Raw genomic sequence first — 24521 nt, 5'->3', positions numbered from 1 at the left:
TAAAAACCCCATAAAGGTCATTTCCAAAAACTTTCTAAAGGGGGGGTGGGGTGGGGGTGGGGGGGGGGGGGTGGGGGGGTTGTTTAAAAGAGGTGGGACCCACCACAAGGGGGGAGGGGGTTGGTTTAAGGGCCCAGTTGCCACACATGTGGGGCACACATTGTATGGGACATGAGGCCCACATGGGTCACACGCCCCACATAGTAGGACACCCCAATATTTCTCATTAATTTGGGAAATTTTGGGGAAGCAATTTTTAATTAATGAAAAAATATCCTAAGGTGATAATCATTTGAGATAATCTTAGTGAAAATTATCTTAAAAGATACTTAAGGATATTTTTCAAAATTGACTGGGAAAAGGCTTATGACCACGTCGATTAATCCCTACTAGACGAAACGATGGCTAGGATGGGCTTTGGTAACCGGTGGAGAATATGGATGCAAGGCTATATCACCAACCCCCACTTCTCTATTCTCATAAATGGGAGCCCAAAAGGTTTCTTCCCATCCTCAAGGGGCCTTCGCCAAGGGGACCCTCCGTCCCCATTTCTCTTCGTTGTAGTCTCAGAGGTCTTCAATAGGTCCATTTCCCACCTCTATCAGGAAGGCCTTCTTTCAGTCTTCCAATGTAGCACACAAGGCCCCTCGGTGTCTCATCTGCAATATGCAGATGATACACTAGTCTTCCTTGACACGTCCCCACAGGAGATCGACAACCTGAGGCTGTTTCTCATTTGTTTTGAGACTGCCAGGGGAATTAAAGTTAATATGGATAAATCAAAGATGATGGGGGTGGGCCTCATGAGCCAAGAAATCAGAGCCCTTATTCCTTCCTGGGACTGCAAAGTAGAGGACCTCCCCACCACCTACTTGGGCATACCTTTGGGCTTGGGGAAGCCCAAACAAAGCCAATGGGCTCAAATTATTGATAGAGTGGATAGGCGCTTGGCCGGCTGGAACGGGAGGTTTCTTTCCCTGACAAGCCGATCCACGCTGATCAAAGCCACTCTGGCCAATGCCCCTATCTACTTAATGCCCATTTTCCACATGCCAGCCTCGGTAGCTAACAGGCTGGACCAGCTCATGAGAAACTTCGTTTGGTCTAGCCAAGGGGAAAAAACCGGACACCACCTAATCTCTTGGGACACAGTCCAACTACCCAAATCCCAAGGAGGGCTCGGAATCAAGAATCTTAGAAAACAAAACCTGACTCTACTAGGGAAATGGCGGTGGAGATTGGCTACTCAACCAAACTCCCTTTGGGCACAGGTCATTCGCAACAAATACAGGATCCCCACTCATAAGTGGGTGCCTGACAAGACCTCCCGCAGTAGGGCCTTTGGTGCCTGGAAGTCCTTTGCATACTCTCTTGCTCTTTTCAACCAATCCATCCGCTTCCACCCCAAAGAAGGTTCTAGAGTGCGCTTTTAGTCCAACCTTTGGATTGGACATGCCCCTCTTAGGGATCTTTTCCCCTCTCTCTTTCACCTCTCCGTCAACAAAGAATCAACCATCATTGAATAGATGGTCCTATTAGTTGGCAGAAGGTCTTGGAATCCCTCTTCAGAAGGAACTTAACTGTAACAATCCTAAAATTTTAAAAAAAAAAAAAAGAAAAAAAAGGAGAAAATATGCTTTTAAATAGGTGATGTTCTGTTTGAGTATGATGGTCCTTGGGGACCATCACTATTTTCAAAAGGTTTTGCCTTTGCCTTTGCCATTACTTTTTCTTTTGCCTGCTTTTGCCTCCTGCTGCTTGCAGCTGGCCACGTCCTTTAGCGGACGTGGTTTTCGTACGTTAAAAGCAGACTTTTAACGCGACACCTCAGGTATGAGGTAGAGCGTAATAAAATAATATAATAATACGTTATAAGAATTTAAATAGGGGATGTGAGCACTCCCACCCTAAAACAAAATTTTGAGATCTCTCTCTCTCTGGTCGAAACACAGTGAACTCCTCTCTCGAACCGAATTTTTTTATCGGAAGCTCCCTCTCAAACATTTGTGGGTAAGTGACATCGTCTTTCTGAAAAATAATCTATTTTTAATAAATAGTGATATTTCCGTCTAGGATCTTTATTTTATCAGTTTTGTGTGTAAGTGACCTCATTGTCTCGAAAAATAATCCATTCTTTTTAAAAATAAAATGAAATAATTATTTCTGCTTATTATCATGAATTTTAGGCGCGATAAATTTTATGCGCACATGACCTCATTATCTTGAAAAATAATCTTTTTAGTAAAATTGTGATATTTTATCTATGTTAGAAATTTGAATGCTGTAAATTAGAAAAATAAATTTATTTATTTATTTTTTGTCTATTGTTAGAAATAAATGTGATATTTTTGCTTTTAGTAAAATTGTGATATTTCTTTCTACTATTTTGAATATTTAGACAATGTAAAATTCATGTGCAAATGACTGCCTTATTATTTAAAAAAATTGACATTTTTGCAATTGATTATAGTATTGTTGTGAAATGTTTATTTGTGGATTGATATCCCATAAATTGTGATAATTCCGTATTCTTGAATTTTTATAAGAGTTTTTCTATACATATTAAATTGGCAATTATGCTAGAATGCCTTTAAAAACTGCTACCTTTCTAAATTTGAGCCCAAAATATTTGATTGGTTATTTTTGAAATGTTATATAGAGTGATTGTTATTAATGGTTTAAGTGAAATTCATATTAATGATTTTAGTGATATGTTGAGTACATGATATTGCTGCTTTCGAATGTTTAAAGAGATTTAGAAATAATTTAAGTATGCAAGTGGACTCATCCGGTTCGCCGGTGAGGTATAAGTGGACCTATCTGGGACGCCGGTAGGGATTAAGTGGACTCATCCGGTACGCCGGTGAGGTATAAGTGGACCTGCAGGGATTAAGTGGACCTATCTGGGACGCCGATAGGGATTAAGTGGACCCATCAGGACGCTGATGGGGTATATAGGTGACCTACTTGGGACGCCAGTAGGGTATTTTGTGAAATCCTTTGAATTATGTACTGCCGTTAAAAGTGTTATAAGCATTTCAATTACTCGGATTATACTTAATTATGCATTTATTGAAAGTGAAACTGTTGATGCATTTCTGTTAATAGATTTCATTGTGAAATATATTGATATCTTTCAATCATGATTATTTTTAGGATTATGATGATCACTTACTGAGTAGCCAAACTCATCAAACTATGGTAAACATTTTTTTCAGGATAACTACGGATTCATTTTGCGTGCTAGTCAAGATCAACCTTGGAAGATACTGTTGTTGTGCTAGCTTTCTTTATTTACTATGTAAGACCTCGCCACTGTAAATTTGTCCTATCAATAGATGTATATATGTTTTGTCCGTCACATCTCAGGAATAACAGTACTGTAAATTCTTGGGGTGTGACATTTATGGTATCAGAGCAATAGGTTTAAGATCCTTAGGAAATTTAAAAAGAATGTACTTAAAAATCACATTTATTGTGTGTACAGACCGGGATAAAGTCAAGATTCAAAATAGCTGAAGCCAATATGGAAGGAATTCACAAAGCCTTGGAAAATATGGTTGCTTTAATGCAACATCAGATGGAAAACAACAATCCACCCAAGCAGTCAGTTACAGGAAATGGTGGGAGCAATATCGAACAATTTAAGAAATTAAACCCACCTTCTTTTAAGGGTGCTGTAAACCCACTGGAAGCCGAGGGATGGATTATGCAATTGGAAAAAATATTCGAGGTTATGGAATGTCCTGATGATAGGAAGGTGGCCTTGGCAGTTTTTATGTTAGAAGGTGAGGCACAACACTGGTGGCGAATGGCAAAAGGAGTATTGGTCAAAGAAAATAAAACCTTGACTTGGGAAGTATTTCTAGAGGCATTTAATGAAAAATATTTCCCAGATTTTATTCGAGACCAAAAAGAAATAGAATTTCTAGAATTAATCCAAGGAAATAGGACAGTAGCACAATACGAGGCCAAGTTTACTGAATTAGCCAGGTTTGCACCACATATGATTAACAATGAGGCAAGAAAGGTGAAGAAATTTGAAAGGGGTCTCAGGCCAGCTATTAGAAGCAGAATATCAGTCTTGAAATTAAGAACTTATGCTGAAATAGTGGATCGTGCCCAAATTGTCGAAAAAGATTTTGAAGATTACCAAAAGACAAAAAATCAGAACAGTCATGTTAAACCTACATCATCTAATCGACAACAGTTTGAAAGGCCAAACAAGAAGCCAAGGCCCCCGCCATTTCAAAACCCAATAGAACTATGTAGAAAATGTGGGAAAAATCATGGATCAAGCCCTTGTTATTGGAATACCAGAGCCTGTTTTAAATGTGGAAAATTGGGACACCAGATTAAACAATGTCCTAGCTTACAGACACAACAGCTTCCAAAGCAGGGAGAGATAGCTCCAAAGCCTCAGATGAAGGGAAGAGTATTTGCGATTACCGAGCAAGACGCTCAGGCCTCAAAATCAGTGATCCAAGGTACTCTTACTATCTTCCAAAAAGTAGCTCATGTTTTGATTGATCCTGGATCTACTCATTCATTTGTATCACAACACTTTGCATGCCACTTAAAGGTAGAACCAGAGCAATTAGAATACATTCTAGAGGTAGCCACACCGATGGGAGATTCAATTAACACCAATATAATGTACAAATCATGTGTAATAAAGATAGAAGAAAAGGAACTGTTGGTTGATTTAATACTCCTGGAAATTCAAGATGTTGATGTAATCTTATGCATGGATTGGCTTTCTGCATACCATGCAAGTATTAATTGTTATAAGAAAATTGTTACCTTTAGTATTCCGAATCAACCAGTATTTTACTTCAATGGTGTCAAAGAAGACTCCCCATCATATTTAATCTCTTGTATTCGAGCTAATCGCCTCCTTCGAAAAGAGTGTCAAGGCTTTCTTGCCTATATCAAAGAAGATAGGAAGGAAGAAATAAATTTGGATACCACTCCGGTTATCCGAGAATTTCCCTACGTTTTTCTTGAAGAATTGTCAGGATTACCGCCTGACAGGGCAATTGAATTCTCCATTGAATTAATGCCAGGGGTAGCACCAATTTTTAAGGCACCATACAGAATGGCTCCTGCAGAACTTAAAGAACTGAAACAACAATTGGAAGAATTATTAGATAAAGATTTTATCAGGCCCAGTGTGTCACCTTGGGGTGCTCCAGTACTGTTTGTCAAAAAGAGAGATGGGACTATGAGATTGTGTATTGATTATAGACAGTTGAACCAAATGACAGTGAAAAATAAGTATCCATTACCTAGAATTGATGATTTATTTGATCAATTACAAGGATCACAAGTGTTTTAAAAAATTGATCTTAGATCTGGATACCATCAGCTTAAGATTAAAAGTGAAGATATACTCAAGACAGCTTTCAGAACAAGGTATGGCCATTATGAATTTTTAGTTATGCCTTTTGGATTAACTAATGCACCGGCTGCATTTATGGATTTGATGAATCGAATCTTTAGGCCCTTTTTGGATAAATTTATTGTGGTATTCATCGATGATATTTTAATTTATTCCAAGAATCAGAAGGAACATGAGCAGCATGTAAGAATGGTATTGCAAATATTAAGAGAAAATAAATTGTATGTCAAACTTAGTAAATGTGAATTTTGGCTTGAACAAGTGACATTTTTAGGACATGTCATATCAAAAGAAGGTCTATCAGTTGATCCTTCAAAGGTTGAAGCCGTTGTTAATTGGAAACAACCAAGTAATGTGACTGAAGTTCGAAGCTTTTTGGGATTGGCAGGATATTACAGAAAATTTGTAGAAGGATTTTCTGGAATCGCAATCCCATTGACTCGATTGACACAGAAAAATGTCAAATTTGAATGGACAAGTGAATGTGAGGAGAGTTTTCAAGAACTAAAAGTTCGATTAACTTCAGCACCTATTTTAACTATTCCTGAGGGGAGTGGGGGATTTGTGATTTATAGTGATGCTTCACATAAAGGTTTGGGCTGTGTATTAATGCAATATGGGAAAGTAGTGGCATATGCATCCAGACAGTTGAAAGAATATGAGAAAAAATATCCAATTCATGATTTGGAGCTAGCTGCAATAGTATTCGCTTTGAAAATATGGAGGCATTATCTATATGGTGAGCAATTCGTAATATACACGGATCATAAGAGTTTGAAATACCTTTTCTCTCAGAAGGATTTAAATATGCGGCAGATAAGATGGATGGATTTCTTAAAAGATTATGATTGTACAATCCATTATCATTCAGGAAAAGCTAACGTTGTGGTCGACGCTCTAAGTAGAAAATCTACGGGAGTCTTAGCTCATCTAATGATCCAAGAAATGCGATTGTTAGAGGAAATAGTGGATTGGCATCCAACTCCGTCCATTAATGGTGTGGTAAGTATGATTGCCAATATTAAGGCGGAACCCCAATTAATCCAACAGATTCGATTGGCGCAAAAGAAAGACCCTCAGCTTATAACAATTATAGAAGAGGTGAAGCAAGGAAAGAGAGATGAATTCTCTATATGTCGTGAGGATTTGCTAAGATTCAAAGGTCGGGTTTGTGTCCCGAATGATAAGAGTGTAAAGAAAGCTATCTTAAAAGAAGCACATCATTCTCGTTATACGATACATCCCAGATGTATTAAAATGTATCAGGACCTGAAGAAAACCTTTTGGTGGAATAATATGAAAAAAGAGGTAGCACTATTTGTGTCTAAATGCCTAACATGCCAGCAAGTAAAAGCTGAACATCAAAGGCCCGCTGCGTTGTTGCAGCCTTTACCCGTGCCAGAATGGAAGTGGGAGCACAGCTCTATGGATTTTGTCTCTGGCTTGCCTAGAACAAATTCAGGACATGATAGCATTTGGGTCATTGTAGACCGGTTGACTAAAGCTGCCCACTTTATACCGATTCGCACGATATACACTTTGGATTGACTGGCTCAGTTGTACATTAAGGAAATAGTGCGATTGCATGGAGTTCATGTCAGTATTGTATCGGACAGGGATACTCGGTTTACTTCTAAATTTTGGGCTGGACTACAGTCAGCCATGGGGACGAGACTCACCTTTAGTACTGCCTTTCACCCCCAAACTGATGGACAATCGGAGAGGACCATCCAAATCTTGGAAGATATGCTGAGGGCCTGTGTTATTGACCTTACAGGAAGCTGGGATGACCATTTACCCCTGATTGAGTTTGCTTATAATAATAGCTTCCAAGCCAGTATTCAGATGGCACCATATGAAGCCCTGTATGGAAGGAAATGCAGGTCACCCATATGTTGGGACGAGGTTGGTGAAAGAAAGCTTTTGGGGCCAGAAATTGTCCAGATAACCACAGATAAAATAGCATTAATTCGTGAAAGGCTCAGGACAGCTCAGTGTCGGCAAAAGAGTTATGCCGATAACCGAAGGAGAGATCTTGAATTTGAGGAAAGTGATCGAGTTTTCCTAAAAATCTCACCAATAAAGGGCATTATGAGATTCGGCAAGAAAGGAAAGTTGAGCCCACGTTACATCGGACCATTTGAAATCCTGGAAAGAATCGGAGGTGTCGCTTATAGACTTGCCTTACCACCCGAATTGGCAAATGTCCATAGTGTCTTTCATGTATCTTCACTACGAAAGTATCAGCCCGACCCATCCCATATCTTAAAATATGAACCTTTACCGATCAGGAAGGACCTATCTTTCATTGAGCAGCCAATTTTAATACTGGATAGAAAGGTGAAAGTGTTGCGTAATAAGGAGATTCCTTTAGTCCGTGTATTATGGCAGTACCATTCAAGAGAAGAGTCGACTTGAGAACGAGAAGACGAAATCAGAGAAAAATACCCCTATCTTTTTAAGTAATCAGGTACACAAATTTAGAGGACTAAATTTCTTTAAGGGAGGAAGAATGTAACAATCCTAAAATTTCAAAAAAAAAAAAAAAGAAAAAAAAAGAGAAAATATGCTTTTAAATAGGTGATGTTCTGTTTGAGTATGATGGTCCTTGGGGACCATCACTATTTTCAAAAGGTTTTGCCTTTGCCTTTGCCTTTACTTTTTCTTTTGCCTGCTTTTGCCTCCTGCTGCTTGCAGCTGGCCACGTCGTTTAGCGGACGTGGTTTTCGTACGTTAAAAGCAGACTTTTAACGCGACACCTCAGGTATGAGGTAGAGCGTAATAAAATAATATAATAATACGTTATAAGAATTTAAATAGGGGATGTGAGCCCTCTCACCCTAAAACAAAATTTTGAGATCTCTCTCTCTTTGGTCGAAACACAGTGAACTCCTATCTCGAACCGAATTTTTTTATCGGAAGCTCCCTCTCAAACATTTGTGGGTAAGTGACATCGTCTTTATGAAAAATAATCTATTTTTAATAAATAGTGATATTCTGTCTAGGATCTTTATTTTATCAGTTTTGTGTGTAAGTGACCTCATTGTCTCGAAAAATAATCCATTCTTTTTAAAAATAAAATGAAATAATTATTTCTGCTTATTATCATGAATTTTAGGCGCGATAAATTTTATGCGCACATGACCTCATTATCTTGAAAAATAATCTTTTTAGTAAAATTGTGATATTTTATCTATGTTAGAAATTTTGAATGCTGTAAATTAGAAAAATAAATTTATTTATTTATTTTTTGTCTATTGTTAGAAATAAATGTGATATTTTTGCTTTTAGTAAAATTGTGATATTTCTTTCTACTGTTTTGAATATTTAGACAATGTAAAATTCATGTGCAAATGACTGCCTTATTATTTAAAAAAATTGACATTTTTGCAATTGATTATAGTATTGTTGTGAAATGTTCATTTGTGGATTGATATCCCATAAATTGTGATAATTCCGTATTCTTGAATTTTTATAAGAGTTTTTCTATACATATTAAATTGGCAATTATGCTAGAATGCCTTTACAAACTGCTACCTTTCTAAATTTGAGCCCAAAATATTTGATTGGTTATTTTTGAAATGTTTTATAAAGTGATTGTTATTAATGGTTTAAGTGAAATTCATATTAATGATTTTAGTGATATGTTGAGTACATGATATTGCTGCTTTCGAATGTTTAAAGAGATTTAGAAATAATTTAAGTATGCAAGTGGACTCATCCGGTTCGCCGGTGAGGTATAAGTGGACCTATCTGGGACGCCGGTAGGGATTAAGTGGACTCATCCGATACGCCAGTGAGGTATAAGTGGACCTGCAGGGATTAAGTGAACCTATCTGAGACGCCGATAGGGATTAAGTGGACCCATCAGGACGCTGATGGGGTATATAGGTGACCTACTTGGGACGCCAGTAGGGTATTTTGTGAAATCCTTTGAATTATGTACTGCCGTTAAAAGTGTTACAAGCATTTCAATTACTCGGATTATACTTAATCATGCATTTATTGAAAGTGAAACTGTTGATGCATTTCTGTTAATAGATTTCATTGTGAAAAATATTGATATCTTTCAATCATGATTATTTTTAGGATTATGATGATCACTTACTGAGTAGCCAAACTCATCAAACAATGGTAAACATTTTTTTCAGGATAACTACGGATTCATTTTGAGTGCTAGTCAAGATCAACCTTGGAAGATACTGTTGTTGTGCTAGCTTTCTTTATTTACTATGTAAGACCTCGCCACTGTAAATTTACCCTATCAATAGATGTATATATGTTTTGTCACATCTCAGGAATAACAGTACTGTAAATTCTTGGGGTGTGACATTAACCAAGGAAGAGACTACACTCTTCATCTCTCTGTCCGTAGCCTTACACCCCATCTTCTGTTCTCCCTCAGGGACTGACTCACTGGTATGGATTCTCTCTCCCTCAAGTGCCTTCTCGGTAGCCTCTTTCTACAACAAACTTATTCAACCCCCTACTTACCCCCTGAACCCCACTTCCGTCTAATCCAAAGTCTGGTCAACGATAGCTCCTCCAAAAGTCCAAACCTTCAATTGGATAGCTTGCTGCCAACGAGCTCTCACAGTCGACCACCTTCAAAGAAGAGGACTTTCGCTTCCAAACAGATGTAGTTTGTGCCTGCACGAGGAAGAGACTACCCTCACCTTTCCCTACATTGCAGCCTGGCCTTTGAACTCTAGAGCTGTATTTTTCAGCTGTTTAAAATTCAATGGGTTCTCCCACCCTTGTTCAAGGCTCTCATTTCCTCCTACCCCGACTACCATTGGCCTAAGGCCAGGCGAACTTTGTGGAAGTCAACAATCGCTGCAACCATTTGGATTATTTGGATAGAGAGGAATGAGAGGGTTTTCCAAGGCCACAAAAGAGAAGTTCCAGTGCTTTTCCAAAAGGTTACGTCCTTAGTAAATTTTTGGGCCTCAACTCACAAGGATTTTGTAAGGACCCCTTCTATCACCTTTCTCAGTCAGTGGGAGAATATTTTGAACCTCCAACCTCACAAGAAACAAAGGCCTCACAACTGGTTGGCCCCTCCAGTCAACGCCATCAAACTCAACTTTGATAGTTGTTCACTGGGAAACCCAGGGCCATCAGGGGCAGGAGGGGTATTTCAGGATCACAACAGCAATATTCTCCTGACCTACTCGGAAAATGTGGGACATGGAGATTCGCAATTCGCTGAAGCGATGGCTCTTCTGCTGGGTCTCAAAAGATTCAACCCCTCTTGGGGCCATCTCTTGGGCAGCAAGCACCTCCCCTGCTCCTTGGTACCTCTCCACGATTTTTGATGAAATTAATCATATATGCAGGGATATGAACGTTTTATGGAGGCATACCTAGCGGAGGTCAAACGAGCTCGCTGATCTTCTTGCTAAAGACAGAGCACAGGCAAGTGTGGAAGACTCTGACCGGTCCATCTCTTTTTTTACTCTGGACCATAGAGGCTTCCCTGGACTCTAGCTACCTTTCCTTTTTTATTGTACTCGGGCGTCTCTTATAAGCCCTTTTTTGCTACACTCTAACTTTTGTAATCTGGCAGGACAGGGCCGATTTTTTTGTATAGGGTCTCCGGACTTATTTTTTTGCCCAAGGTACCTGCCTCGTGGGTACTCGAGGTCCTCTCTTCCTCCTTTCACTTGTACTCTCTCTTACAGCAATACAAAGTTAACATTATAAAAAAAAAAAAAAGATTATTTTGACCAAGTATTTTGTTTTGTTTTTTCTTTAATTCCTAAATATCCCTTTGTGAGATCAAAGGATTTTTAAATAATCCAAGAGATAAGTTTGACAGGTCAAATATCGAGATAGGTTAGAAGTGAATAATGAGTCAAATCTCATGGGGATATTGTTCCTAAAATCCTACCTAAATAATAATCTTTGATTTCAGGGGTGAATGGCTTAAATTATTCCTCTCTCACCTCACAAATTACCTAAATATTTTGGATAACATTGAATCATTATCTCATTGGAACACCCAAAAAAAAAAAAAAAAATCTCCACACACAAACTCTCTCTCTTTCTATTGCCCTCTCTCTCCTCTTTGGGTGGCACACCCCACCCCAGAGACATAGAGGCTTTGGGGGCAAGCCCAACCCTAGACTAGGCTAGGGGTGGTGTCATTTGGTGGCATGGCCAAAGGTTCAAAAAGAGTCTTAAGAAACCATAAGGGCCAGTTTGATAACTGGAAGCAAGTTCATGAACTGTACATTGGAAGTTCTTAAGTTCTGTGAACTTAAGAAGTTCCTGGTTTCTGCGTTTGATAACCTCTTTGGGAAGTTAAGAAGTTCTTGGTTTCTGTGTTTGAAGTTAAGAAGTTCCTAGTTTCTGTGTTTGATAACCTCCTGGGAAGTTAAAGAAGAACTGCGTATCTGTATTGGATTAGAGAAAAGACTGGTTTTCATCCCATTGACAAGAGTTACATTTTTCATATGTCCACCACTAACACCACATGATAAAAATGCATTTTGGTTTCCAAACCGGCCTATAGTCCTTACCAAAAGAAACATCATGGGGGTAGATATCATCTTGAACTGGGTATATGTATTGGATTAGAGAAAAGACTGGTTTTCATCCCATTGGCGAGAGTTACATTTTTCATATGTCCACCACTAACACCACATGAAATGCATTTTGGTTTCCAAACCAGCCTATAGTCCTTACCGAAAGAAACATCATGGGGGCAGATATCATCTTGAAGTTTCCCAAAATCAATGGTAGTCATGTAATTTTTATAAAGTGTGTATCATCTTGAAGTTTCCTAAATCAGTGGCAATCATGTAAATTATATAGCATACGTTTTGTTTTCTATTTCTTTATTTGCAAAGAACAGGTGCACATAATTTCCATCTATAGACTTCCACAGCAATAACATGTCATATGCAACCAAAATTAAAGCAGTGTATAGACAATGTTCCATGATAAACTTCCATGCAAATGTTCCATGTTAAACTTTATTGCAGCTCAAAATTAAAGCAGTCCATAGACAATGTCAAGCAGTAAGAAATCAGCCCATTCAATAATAACTTGAGCACTACTTATATTCAGCACTGATGCATCTGTATCAAGCAACATTCACAATTCATGCATCCATAAAGAAAACCATGTACAAAACCAGCCTATTCAATAATAACATGTAATAGTTTAAACATACATAATTCGAAATGCAATAGAATGAACACAACATAAAAAGTTCATAGAACAATGTTTAATTACAAGTGCTAGCGACTTAGGTAGGCCTCCCACAACTGCGTCGCTATGGCATTATTATGGACTATGAGCCAGTATACATCCACTGCACACATCATTATGGACTATGAGCCAATATACATTATACAAGTATCGAATTTTATCATTCCTTACATCACCACTCATCTATGTCAAAAGAGAATTGTGAGAGAGTCATGAATTATGAGGACTTAGGGGTTTTACACTACCAATTCCGCACAAGAGAATGATTCCCATAATAATTTATACATGATATGCACAAGAGACATAAAGAAATTGCACATATGTTGTGTGCTCTCTCTCGCTCTCTCGGCAAGATTATAATGGCACACGACATTTGAACATACATAGAATAACCTATAATAGTTTAAACATACATAATTAAAAATGCAAGAACTAATAAATCAGCTCGTTCAAACACACATGCACAATGCAAGCAGTACGAAATCAGCCCATTCAACAATAACCTGTAATAACTTGAGCACTACTTATATTCAGCAATGATGCATCTGTATCAAGCAACATTCACCATTCATGCATCCATAAAGAAAACCATGAACAAAACCAGCCCATTCAACAATAACCTGTAATAGTTTAAACATACATAATTAAAAATGCAAGAACTAATAAATCAGCCCATTCAAACACACATGCACAATGCAAGCAGTAAGAAATCAGCCCATTCAACAATAACCTGCAATAACTTGAGCACTACATATATTCAGCATTGATGCATCTGTATCAAGCAACATTCACAATTCATGCACCCATAAAGAAAACCATGTACAAAACCAACCCATTCAACAATAACTTGTAATAGTTTAAACATACATAATTAAAAATGCAAGAACTAAGAAATCAGCCCATTCAAACACACATGCACAATGCAAGCAGTAAGAAATCAGCCCATTCAACAATAACCTGTAATAACTTGAGCATTAGTTATGAGAATTGAATCAAACACCAATAACATGCACATAGTTCTGATATCATTGCCCAATTATCATAAAATCTCAAAGCAAATAAAAAACAATTACTATATACATCATCTAATATCTTAGGCCCGTTTGGACAGGCCAGTTGAAAGGACTAACATCGATTTCCCCCCCTCTCATTTAGGAGAAAAAAAATAGTGGAGCATTGCCCACTGCTATTCATGGCCAGCCCATTATGCAGTTCTACTTTTTCCAAAAATGGCCCCAACAGTGGGAAGAAAGACTTCTTTCCAGATCTCTTTTAAACTACCTTTAAAAGGCCCCAACAGTGGGAAAAAAGACTTCTTTCCAGATCTCTTTTAAACTACGTTTCTTACTAGAGTTGTTTGGCCATCCGAATGGGGCCTTGTTTTATTAAAGAACCAAGCTGATTGAACTCCAAAAAATGTAATGAAATGAATCAATTCAACAAGGATTATGTAGTCACAAATTAGCTTGCTCCATCCCATTCTTCTTCTTCTTCTCTTTTTTCTTTTTGTTTCGCAGCTTTGTTTTTTTCCTATTTAGTTTGAGTTCAATCTAAAACTCATTTTAACACATAAACCCATAAAACCCTAGAGATTTCCAATGTTTATGCTCAGATAAAAGCTTAAAAATCAATTAATTGATCAGAGAGAATCTTAGAAAGCCCTAGAAATGGTTAAGGAGAAGCCCTAGAAATAGTTTTGGTTTTTATGTTCAAATCTAGGAGATCCAAGCTCTTGAAAACTTGGATCAGAGCTCAATGAAGTTTTTAATGTATTCGTACTCTGATCAGAGCTCAATGAAGTTTTTAATGTATTCATACTCTAATCAGAGCTCAAAGATCAAGCAACCCTAAACTCGAAGAAGAGATAGAGAGAGAAAGATTACGAAGAAAGATTATTACGAAAATCAGAGTCAATAGCATACCTCAAGATCAGCGACTAAACTCGAAGAACAAAGGGGTCGTGCCTCGAAGAGAGGGGTGCTTAGCACAAGTTTCAGAAGTGTGCGATGCGATGCGAGAACCAAGCAACGGAAGAGCGTGGCGAAGGGGTGATCAGCGGCGAAGGCGTGCTCAGCAGAGAACGCGTACTCAGCGGCGAAGGGGTGCTCAGCAGCAAAGGCGCTCTCAGCAGCCAAGGCATACAAAGAGCCTAGGGTTATCGAAAAGAGGAAGTAACGAACTTCCTATTTTGAGTTCCGACCTTTGGGTCGGAACTTTTTTTAATGCGAGATGGGAAGATGGAAAGTTTTGATACGAAGTTACTTTTTTTTATCAAACATAGAACTTGAACAGTACTGAGAACTTCTCAACTTCCAGGAAGTGTCTTCCTGTTATCAAAAACGCCCTAAAAGTGACCTATGCTCTCAGCCCCACAAATTTTGGATAAGGGTGTTCCAGAGGTGTTACCTAGTAGAGATTGGTGTATTCAATAGGATCTAAGGATCAAATGCACCATCTGTCAAGTGATCGGGTGTGGGTTATGCCAAGTCCTAAGAGGATACCGCCTACCATCTAGCCTAGTTCCAGCCATCCCCCAATCCTCAGTCCCCCCTAAAATTCAGAAGTTTCCTAGGCAAAAGTTAAGTCTTCCCATATTTATTTACTTTATTTGTTGTTCCTTATTCATATTTATTTCCTAAATTAGTTAGTTTGAATTCAGATTTGAATAAAGTTTTGTTTGGCAGTAAGATTCAAAGATCTTAGAATGTCGTAGGCTTGCTTTCCATTGTATTGTGCAACTTGTAAGTAGAAATTCCAGCTATTGAAAAAGAAAAACAGAGAAACTTTTGAATTTATACTATGGAATTCTGCATAGCCACTGCTTTCATGAAGTACTTTGAACTTCAAATCACTACTACTAAGTTTGACGGCACAAACTATTTGGAATGGGCCAAAATTATAAGGTCATTACTTAGAGGTGAAAACAAATTGGATTACATTGATGGTCATATAGTGAAACCAGATGCAAAAGGCCCATCTCATGCAGATTGGAAAGCCAATGAAATGATTGTTATGAACTGGATTCTAAACTCTATACAACTAATTCCATTCACACATTTATGAATTGTCATCATTATCATAGCCTTTTTCCAACTATTTGGGGCCGGCTATACAAATCCTACTCACACATTTATAAACTGTAACAACTAAAATGAGTCACAGGACAGAGTGGCTGAAGTCTACTCACAAAAGAAAAATATTGCAAAAATCTATGAGTTGAAACAGAAATTCAACAATTTCAAACAAAAGAATTTATCAATTGGTGACTATTATGTTGCTCTACGGGGTTTTTGGGATAAATTGAACACTACCAGCCCATCTCATTGTCTAAAAGAGAATGCAAAAAGGATGGAAAAAAAGAATATATTAGATCTTTAGAGGGTCTTAATCCTAAATATGATGATATTGTATCTAATGCTTTGTGTGGTGACACTCTACCATCACTTGGAACAATATTTTCTCTTCTCCAACATGAACAAACTTACCATGTGTCCATTAGTGAACACGAAAAATCAGCCAATGTTTTAAAAAACGGTCCGCCTGGCGCCTAGGCGGCCTTGACCAAAAATCCGCACGCCATGAACTCAAACCACTACAATGTCCTTGATTGCTAATAAAGAACGTGTGTAATTGTGGCACACCATCTTGGTGATGCTCTTGTTTCCATGTTGGGCTAGGGCCTTGGTGGTAGTACCAACGAGCCCTATGATGAAATCTCTGACTCCATTCTCACCAAAGGGTAGGGGCGCAAATCCCCACTACTTATCCCTTTTTCAAGAATGGTTTGGGGAGTTGGCGGTAGTATTGCCGAGCCCCATGATGAGGTCTCTGACTCCATTCTCACCAATGGATGGGGGCCCAAAAATCCCAACTGACTTACCACTTTTACTTACCCAAAAAAAAAAAGACTTTTCCATCATTGGCTCAAGTTCAATTCCAATGCGAAATTTGTCAGTTATCAAGTCATTGTAGAACCTCATTTCCTATGAATAATAAAAGATGTGACACTCCATTCATATTGTAGATTCTAACGTGTGGGGACCCTCCCGTGATGTTTCAGTTTTTGGTTTTCATATTTTTTTTGTTACCTCTATGGATGATTGCACTAGACTGACCACATTTTATCTAATGAAACATAAAGATGAAGCTGCAAATATTGTTCAAGTTTACCATAAAATAGTCAAATAGCAATACAATGCAAATGTCAATGTACTCGTTCTGATAATGCTGGTGAATATGCTTTTAATTATCTCAAAGATTATCTAATAAATTCAACTACAGAATTCCAGACATGTCCTTATACTTAGCAAAATGGAGTCTTTGAGAAGAAAAATCGACACTTGTTAGAAGTGACATGACCCCTCTTGCTTGGAATGAAAGTTCTAAAAATTTGTGTGGTCTGAAATTGTCCTTACTACTAACTTAATAAATCATATATGCCATCAAGGGTTCTTCAAGGTAAGTCTCCTTTCCAAACTCTTCTCCCTTATTCCCTTTTGTTTCCTCTAACTCTGATAATTTTTGGTTGTGTATGCTTTGTTCGTGTTTTGGGTTCTAAAAGGGCCAAACTTGATCTTAAAGTCATTCAGTGTGTTTTCTTAGGATATCTAGCCCATCAAAAAGGTTGCAAATGCTTCAATCCTATGAATAAAGTTCGTTGTTTCTTTGGATGTCACCTTCCTAGTCTCCATTCTATATTTCTCCTCTTGGACAGCAATTTCTTCTTCAGGAAGAGAGCAATACCACACCATTGGCTCCACCTTTGACAACCCCCTTCATTTCTGAAATTTCCTAAAATGAAGATGGAAATTCCCCTATTGCACCCAAGGAAAAGGCGTTGAGGACATATATGCAAAGAAAGAGGTTGATACAATCCGAACTCCAGAATGATTATTTACTCAGGTGTCAACTTGGAACAATGTAGGGGTGGCAACGGGTCCAGACGCCAACCTGGCCCAACCCAACTAGGTCTAACTTGGACCCGGACCCAGGTCGGGTTCAAGTCATTTTGCCTCAAAACTGACCCACTAGGTTGGGTCGATTCAGTTTCGGGTGTAGAAATAAAATAAAATAAATAATAATTTCATATATTATATATAATTATTTACTTTTTATTTTATACTTATATATTGGGTTGGGCCAGGCCTAATTGACTAGGACCCAACCCATGCGATCCAACCCTGGTGTCTGACCTTGATTTACCTATTGCATTATGCAAAGGAAAGCATTTCTACATGTAATGTCCTATAGGCAACTTGTTTTTTATAATGTCATGTCACCTTATCGTGACTTTCTATAATCTTTGTCTACTGTTAAGCATTCTATCTTGTGTAGTAGAAGTCTATCATAGCCTCAACGGAAGGCTGCAAAGTGGAAGGAATGCAATCTCTTGAAAAAAAAAAAAAACTTGCGAACTCACCAAACTTCCTAAGGGGAAGAAGGTGGCTGGATGCAAGATGGGTGTTTACAATGAAATACAAGGCCAATGGCAGTATTGAAAGATACAAGGTGAGATTGGTTGCAAAACGTTTTACACGGATTCATGGTATAGTTTACAAAGAGACTTTTACCGTTGTAGCAAAGTTAAAAACTGTTAGAATTGTTCTCTTCTTAGTTGCAAATAAATCTTGATTCTTACATCAGCAAGATGTGAAAATTTTCTTTTTACATGAAGATCTTTATGAGGAAGTTTATGGTACCATGCGTCCATGTTTTCAACTTTAGGGAAAGACAGAAAAGATATGCATATTAAAAAAGGCAATTTATGGACTTAAAAAATTGCCTAGAGCCGAGTTAATGTTAAAAAATGTGGATTCGAGCGCCTAGGCGTTTTGGGTGCCTGGCCGCCTAAGGCCCCCGCCCAGAGACAGGGTGCCCTCACCAAAATCGAAACCCCCCTCCCCTCCCCCACCCTAAACAAAACAAACAGGGGAGTTCTTAGGGCATGGTTTTAAGTCTTTGGGAGTTTTTAGGGCAATTTTAGAACCCCAAACTCCTTGTGAAATAGACGAAAATGTAATAGTACAATCACATAACAGATTTACGGATACAAGTCTCAAAGAGATTGTAACTTGTCAGACATTAAAATGCTTGAAATCCCAAATATCATTGTAGGAAACTAAAAGTCTAGACTAGAAATGATACACAAAGTCAACAAGGCAAAATCAGAAACCAAATACATTAAGTCATCAACCAAACTAGTAAATATATCGTTAAAAAAAAAAGTACAAAAAAAACACACGATTCGCAATATAATATGTTGTAGCAAAATGAAATCAAAATTCTCTTTCAAATATGATAGTACTTTAAAAATATCAAAATCAAATCGATGTCGGTGCAAACTTCATCCATTGGGTTGCCAAAAGTCCTCAAAATCAACTGCTAGAAGCTCTAAATCCACCCACGAACTATTGCCTTTGTTTTGGGAAGAAATTGCAAAAATCAAAACTTTATCGATCTTTCGATAAATCACAAAAGAGTAGTTTTTTGAGGAGTTTTTCTGTCACACCCAAGTTTTATAACACTAACATCCTTGAGGTGTGACAATCTATTCTTAAAGTATAAATAGAACAAATTCGAAATTTCTACTATATATTGCATCAAAACTGATTTTTTTTCATTCAGAAATTTTCAAACTTGTACAAAGTCTACTCACAACTTATATCAACAAGAAGGTTTATATGTATACAATTTTAATTGAACAAAAGTTACAAAGGCGAATTTAACCATGACTACAAACTTCATCTAAGTTACTCTTACTGTGCATACGAACAATAAGGCTACAATTACTCTGAAAAGAATTCACAATAGTTTGATGAGTTTGCTACTTAGCAAGCGACTATCATAATCATTAAAAATCATGGTTAGAAAATGTAAATATTTTCTAAGAGAATGCATATTGAAACAATATGAGAAAGAGCATACATGGAGAACTGTTCAAATTCTAAAACAGAAATACATAGTTTTAACATAATTCAAAAGATTTCACAAATACCCTACCGACATCCCAAGTAGGTCACCTATATACCCCACCAGTGTCCTGGATGGGTCCACATAATCCCTACCGACGTACTAGGTAAGTCCACTCATATTTCATCGGCATACCGGATGAGCTCACATAATCCCAACCGGCGTACCGGGTAGGTCCACTTATATCGGATGAGTCCACTTAACCCCTACCGACATATCGAATAGATCCACTTAATCCCTACCGGTGTACCAGACAGGTCCAACAACATTGTATATTTAAAAATATCCTTGAAATCAATAGCATGAATTCACATGAAGCAATTTATAGCAAACACTTTCACTGATATTTCTATAAATAATTAAACATTTTGGGCTCAATTTCATTCATTAATCTTTTAGTTCCAAAATTTAGGGTCATCACATTTTATCACCCTAAAAGCCACGGTTTTTGTTTTGAGGCTTAAAATACCCCCCAAGACCCTTTTCCCCCCTTTTTAGAGGGCAAATGACATTTTTTTGAACCCTCACCGAAGGTTTTTTTTGCCCTTCCGCAACCTGTCACTAGGCGGCACCCAGGCAAGCGCCCAGACAGTAGTGCCTAGGCAGCGTCTTGCCCGCCTAGGCGGACGCCCGAAGACAAGTCGCATAATTCCAGTGCCCAGACAGCGCCTAGGCGCTTTTTGAAATTTTTCGCCTAGGCGGTCGGGAGGCCAAATTTTCGAACCCTGAGCCTAGTTTGAAAAATCCATTGAAGCCTTGCTAAAAATTGGGTCTAGAAGGTGTCCAGTTGATCAAACATTCTTTGCGATAAAATAGCTAGGAGATTGCAACACGCGTAGTGTACGCCGATAATTTTGTAGTGACAGGGACTAGTTTAGCAGACATTCAAGATCTTACATGCTATCTGAGCAAAGTGTTTCACATTTGGGTCCCTTCAAATATTTTCTGTGTATTGAAGCAGCAAATTCAAATAAGTGATCACAAGTCACAAGGCAAACAAGGGAATCACAATTTCTCAGAGAAGTATGTGTTCGACCAGTTACAACAAAGCAAACTGCTAGGAATCAAACCAATGGATAGTCCTATAAAAACCAATCATAGACTTCATGCTTAAATGGGAGAATTACTAAACGACACGTGTCAATATTAAAGGTTAGTAGGCGAGCTTATATACCTCACAATTACACAACTAGATAAATCTTATACGATTAATGTAGTTAGTCAATTCATGAATGCCTAATGATGATCAGAGCAAAGAAAGTAGCCATGAGTATCTTGTTTGGGAGCGACAGATTCCTCCTAATTCTCGCTCATATTAGGAAGATGAAAACCCTAAGAGCCTTCCAAGGAGAACAAGAAGAGCAAGAAATAGTTTGAACAGATTTTTTAGTTGTTTTGGAGCTATTTCAATTTTATTGTTTATTTATTTTATTGATGGACCAGTTAGGGACTTTTTAGATATTGTAATTAAAGTTAGGGAGTTTATTTCAACTTATACTCAAGTTAGGACCTTTTGGTCAAAGGTTAATTGTAATGACAAATATCGTCTAAAATAATAAATTTTTAACATAAAAGAGGGCGTGGATGGGCTGGAGGAACAATCACGTATTCCTCTTTTCAGAAAAGAAGACAAGCTAAGAAAAAAGAAGCCTAAGGCTTGAGCCCTAAGTGGGAGGAAACCTAAGGGTTTCCCCAAAATTGCATGTGTCTGGCTACTTTCTTGTTGATTTTTATTGTTTCTTCAAGTTCGCTACATCAAATTGGTATCAGAGCCCGATGATCTATACGGTCGCTAATGTAGAACTATACAAATGGTATTGTAGCATTGTAACACAATACTCCAATATCAACTTATGTGCCTAGATCAACAACAAAACAGGGAAGTTACAATTGGGTCTAGGTTTGTGATTTCAGCGAACCCATTGCGATAAGAAGGGGCCATGGGAGGGAAGGTTTCGTAAATCTACTCTATGATCCCAGAGATGATAAAATTGAGGAACTTGAAAGACAAGTTCAGCAGCTGACGCAGTAATTCGCGAGCCTCAATAATGGGCAAGACGGTAATCTTTCAACTCAAGAGGATCTTAAATACAATACTTTTCACTGTCATGCTCCATGTGTCGACGGTAAGCCTCAACCGAGGAGTTTATAGATTGGTTACATACAGTATAAAGGACTTTTATAGAGGTAACTAAAAATAAAAACGTAAAAATTATTGTTATAAAATTGAAAAAAGGTGACTCGACATGGTGGGAAAACATAGGGCTAAAAGAGAGAGAATGGGAACGGCCAAAATTAAAAAGAAAAGTACCTACGTTGCAATCCCTCTATCATAAGATGAATAATCTTTGCTAGGGAGAAAAGAGTATAGAGGATGAATTTTATGAGTTGATGGCTCATAATGATGCAGTTGAAAGAGAAGAACAGTCCCTAGCTCGCTATGTTGGTGGGTTGAGATCGTCTATACAAGATGTGATAGTTTTACAACAATATTGGACCTTGGATGATGCTTACAACCTGGTTGAAGCCTAGCTAAGGCGTCCATCATCAAGGTCGGGGTAACTCAAGTGGTTGTGAAAGTGAATTTAAGGGAAACAGTGGAAATTTAGTGGTTGGACAATCCTCAAGGCATGCTGGTCCATCCAAACAGCCCCAAAAACATCATAACATAATGTCACTTCTCAATGCCCGAATAGAAAATTTGTAGCCCTCACTTAGGCGTTTTTTGAGGAGGACAACAAACTATCTTTTGATGGAGACCCTATTTATGATGAAGAGCCTGAGGGAGAAGAGCTTGAAGTGACCATGGGGAGGCTTTGGTGATCCGGCGCATAAGGTGACACACAAGGTAGTAGAGGAGATAGATTGGTTGCGCACTAATATTTTTCACACTCAATGCACGGCCTATAGGAATGTTTGCAAACTTATTATTGATGGGGGCAGCTGTGAAAATATTGTTTCTCAAGAGATGGTATACAAGCTGAAGTTGAAAACAGAGAGCCATCCAAAACAATAACAGATAGCTTGGTTCAAAACAAGAAATAAGGTAAGAGTTTCTAAGCGCTGCCTAGTTTCTTTTTCTATTGGAAAGCATGATAAAGATGAAGTGTGGGGTGATGTCGTACCTATGAATGCGGGTCATTTATTATTGGGTAGACCATGGTAGTATGATACGCATACCATTCATGATGGATTTAAAAAATCATGGGAGTATGATAAGCATACCATCATGATGGATTTAAAACACTAATTCCTTTGACAAAGAAGGGGTAAAAGTGGTTTTAGGTCCATCTAAGAAGGAAAGTGCATCCAAATAAGATGAAGGGTGTGCTAGCCTTCTTTCTTTGGTAGAGTTCAATGGTCCAAGTGGAAAAGCAACCTATTAGTTCGGTTTAGGGTTTTAAAATGGGGGATGCGGCCTGATGCGTTGAGGGAGCCGATGCAGCTCGATGAGGTCCAAATGCGACTGCATCACCCCAATGCTGTCAATAAATATAAAACAATTCTAAAAAAATTAAAAAGTAGGTTAATGCATAGAAAAAAATTATTGAGGTGATTTATGTGATAGCATATATTTAGTCCATTCGTTAACTCCAAAAGTATCAGCTGTCGGAGATTCTGTATCTACTATCCCCTAATAGATCATAAAAGACATTAGAAAGTAGAAACTAGAAACTAGAAACTTGAAACTAGTTTCATAAAACATTCAACAACAATAATCACAAATTTGCAACCACAAACTTTAAAGTTACCAAATACAAGCTAAAAGTCTATGAAGATTAAAGAGTTCAAAAGCCAAGACAAATCATCATCATTTCTCAAGTCTTGAAAGTTGAGATTCTCTATTCCAAATCCTAATCGGACAAATTATTTAGATTGTCTTCATGTGCTCATACATTCCCATAAATACCGGCTAAGTGTTCTTTTTGCCGAAAAATATCCCCCATATAAGTATTTCCACAAAGCATACAAATAACACAATTTCGGTCTTTCAAATTTTTTTAGTTTTGCATGTTTCCAAACCGGATCCTTGTTACTAAAAGATTGTAAAGAAGACATTGCCCCAAACAAAAGTATTATTGTATTAGGAAAAAAAAAGTTACCGATTACTAGAAGAAAATATCGATTTCTTCTCAGCCCTTGAAACCCTCGATTTGTTGTCAAAACTTCGCTAAAACTTCCTAAAATCAACACCCAAAAGAAACAAATCAACAACCACAGATCAACCAGGACGAAAATCTAAAAATTTCAAAAAAAATAAATTTCTGCCACTTTTTTTTATCAATTTGATGAAGTAAAGACCATGAACGTGGCCGTTTTTGGTAGTTTGGGGGGTATATATCCCCCAAACCCTTTTCCCCCTTTTTTGCGGCTTAAAAAGATGAAAGTACCCGTTTTCGAGGGGCTATTTTTCACTTTACACATTGGCCGCATATGAACCCTATGTGGGCTATGTGGAAAGCGACCGCATATGCGGTGGATGCAGCACATATATGAGCGCACATCCCTCCAAGGCCGTATATGCGCTCATGCAATGTGGTTGCCAACGCATAACACATTATGCGACCACATTTTAAAACAGTAGTTGGTTCCACCAAGTGAGAGCCCTTAATGAGGGACTATAGTGATGTCATTCTGGATGAGCTAGCCAGGGGGTTACCACTCATGCGAGACATCCAACATCACATAGATCACGTTTCTGGGTCTAGCCTAACCAACAAAGCCACATATAGAATGAGTCCAGCAGAGTATGATGAGTTGCAAAAGTAGGTCATAGAGCTACTACAAAAAGGGGTTCATCAGAGAGATCATCAGTCATTGCGCTGTCTCGGCCTTGTTGACGCCTAAAAAGGATGGGACTTGGGCACATTTGTGTGGATAATAGGGCCATTAACAAGATCATAGTCAAGCACTACTTCTCAATGCCACAACT

General features: G+C 38.1%; 1 protein-coding gene across 18 annotated transcripts in view; it reads right to left on the bottom strand.

Moving 5' to 3' along the window:
• Nucleotides 1-24521, bottom strand: part of LOC18439600 (transducin family protein / WD-40 repeat family protein) — a 70307-nt gene that overhangs the window by 35852 nt on the left and 9934 nt on the right. The window contains exon 1 of one of the 18 annotated variants that reach the window (XM_088862630.1): nucleotides 13123-13221. The exons of 16 other annotated variants lie outside the window; for them this stretch is intronic. The gene's annotated coding sequence lies outside the window, so the exon portion shown is untranslated. Of the gene's footprint in view, nucleotides 1-12643; nucleotides 12723-13122; nucleotides 13222-24521 lie in introns of those variants that run through there. One more of the 18 variants, XM_088862628.1, reaches the window with a different exon arrangement.

The sequence above is a fragment of the Amborella trichopoda genome, chromosome 3 (genome assembly GCF_054954075.1).
Source record: "Amborella trichopoda isolate Santa Cruz 75 chromosome 3, AtrichopodaSantaCruz75HAP2 v2.0, whole genome shotgun sequence".
In the NCBI taxonomy this organism is placed as follows: Eukaryota; Viridiplantae; Streptophyta; class Magnoliopsida; order Amborellales; family Amborellaceae; genus Amborella; species Amborella trichopoda.
This window is presented reverse-complemented; position numbering and strand designations above follow the sequence as displayed.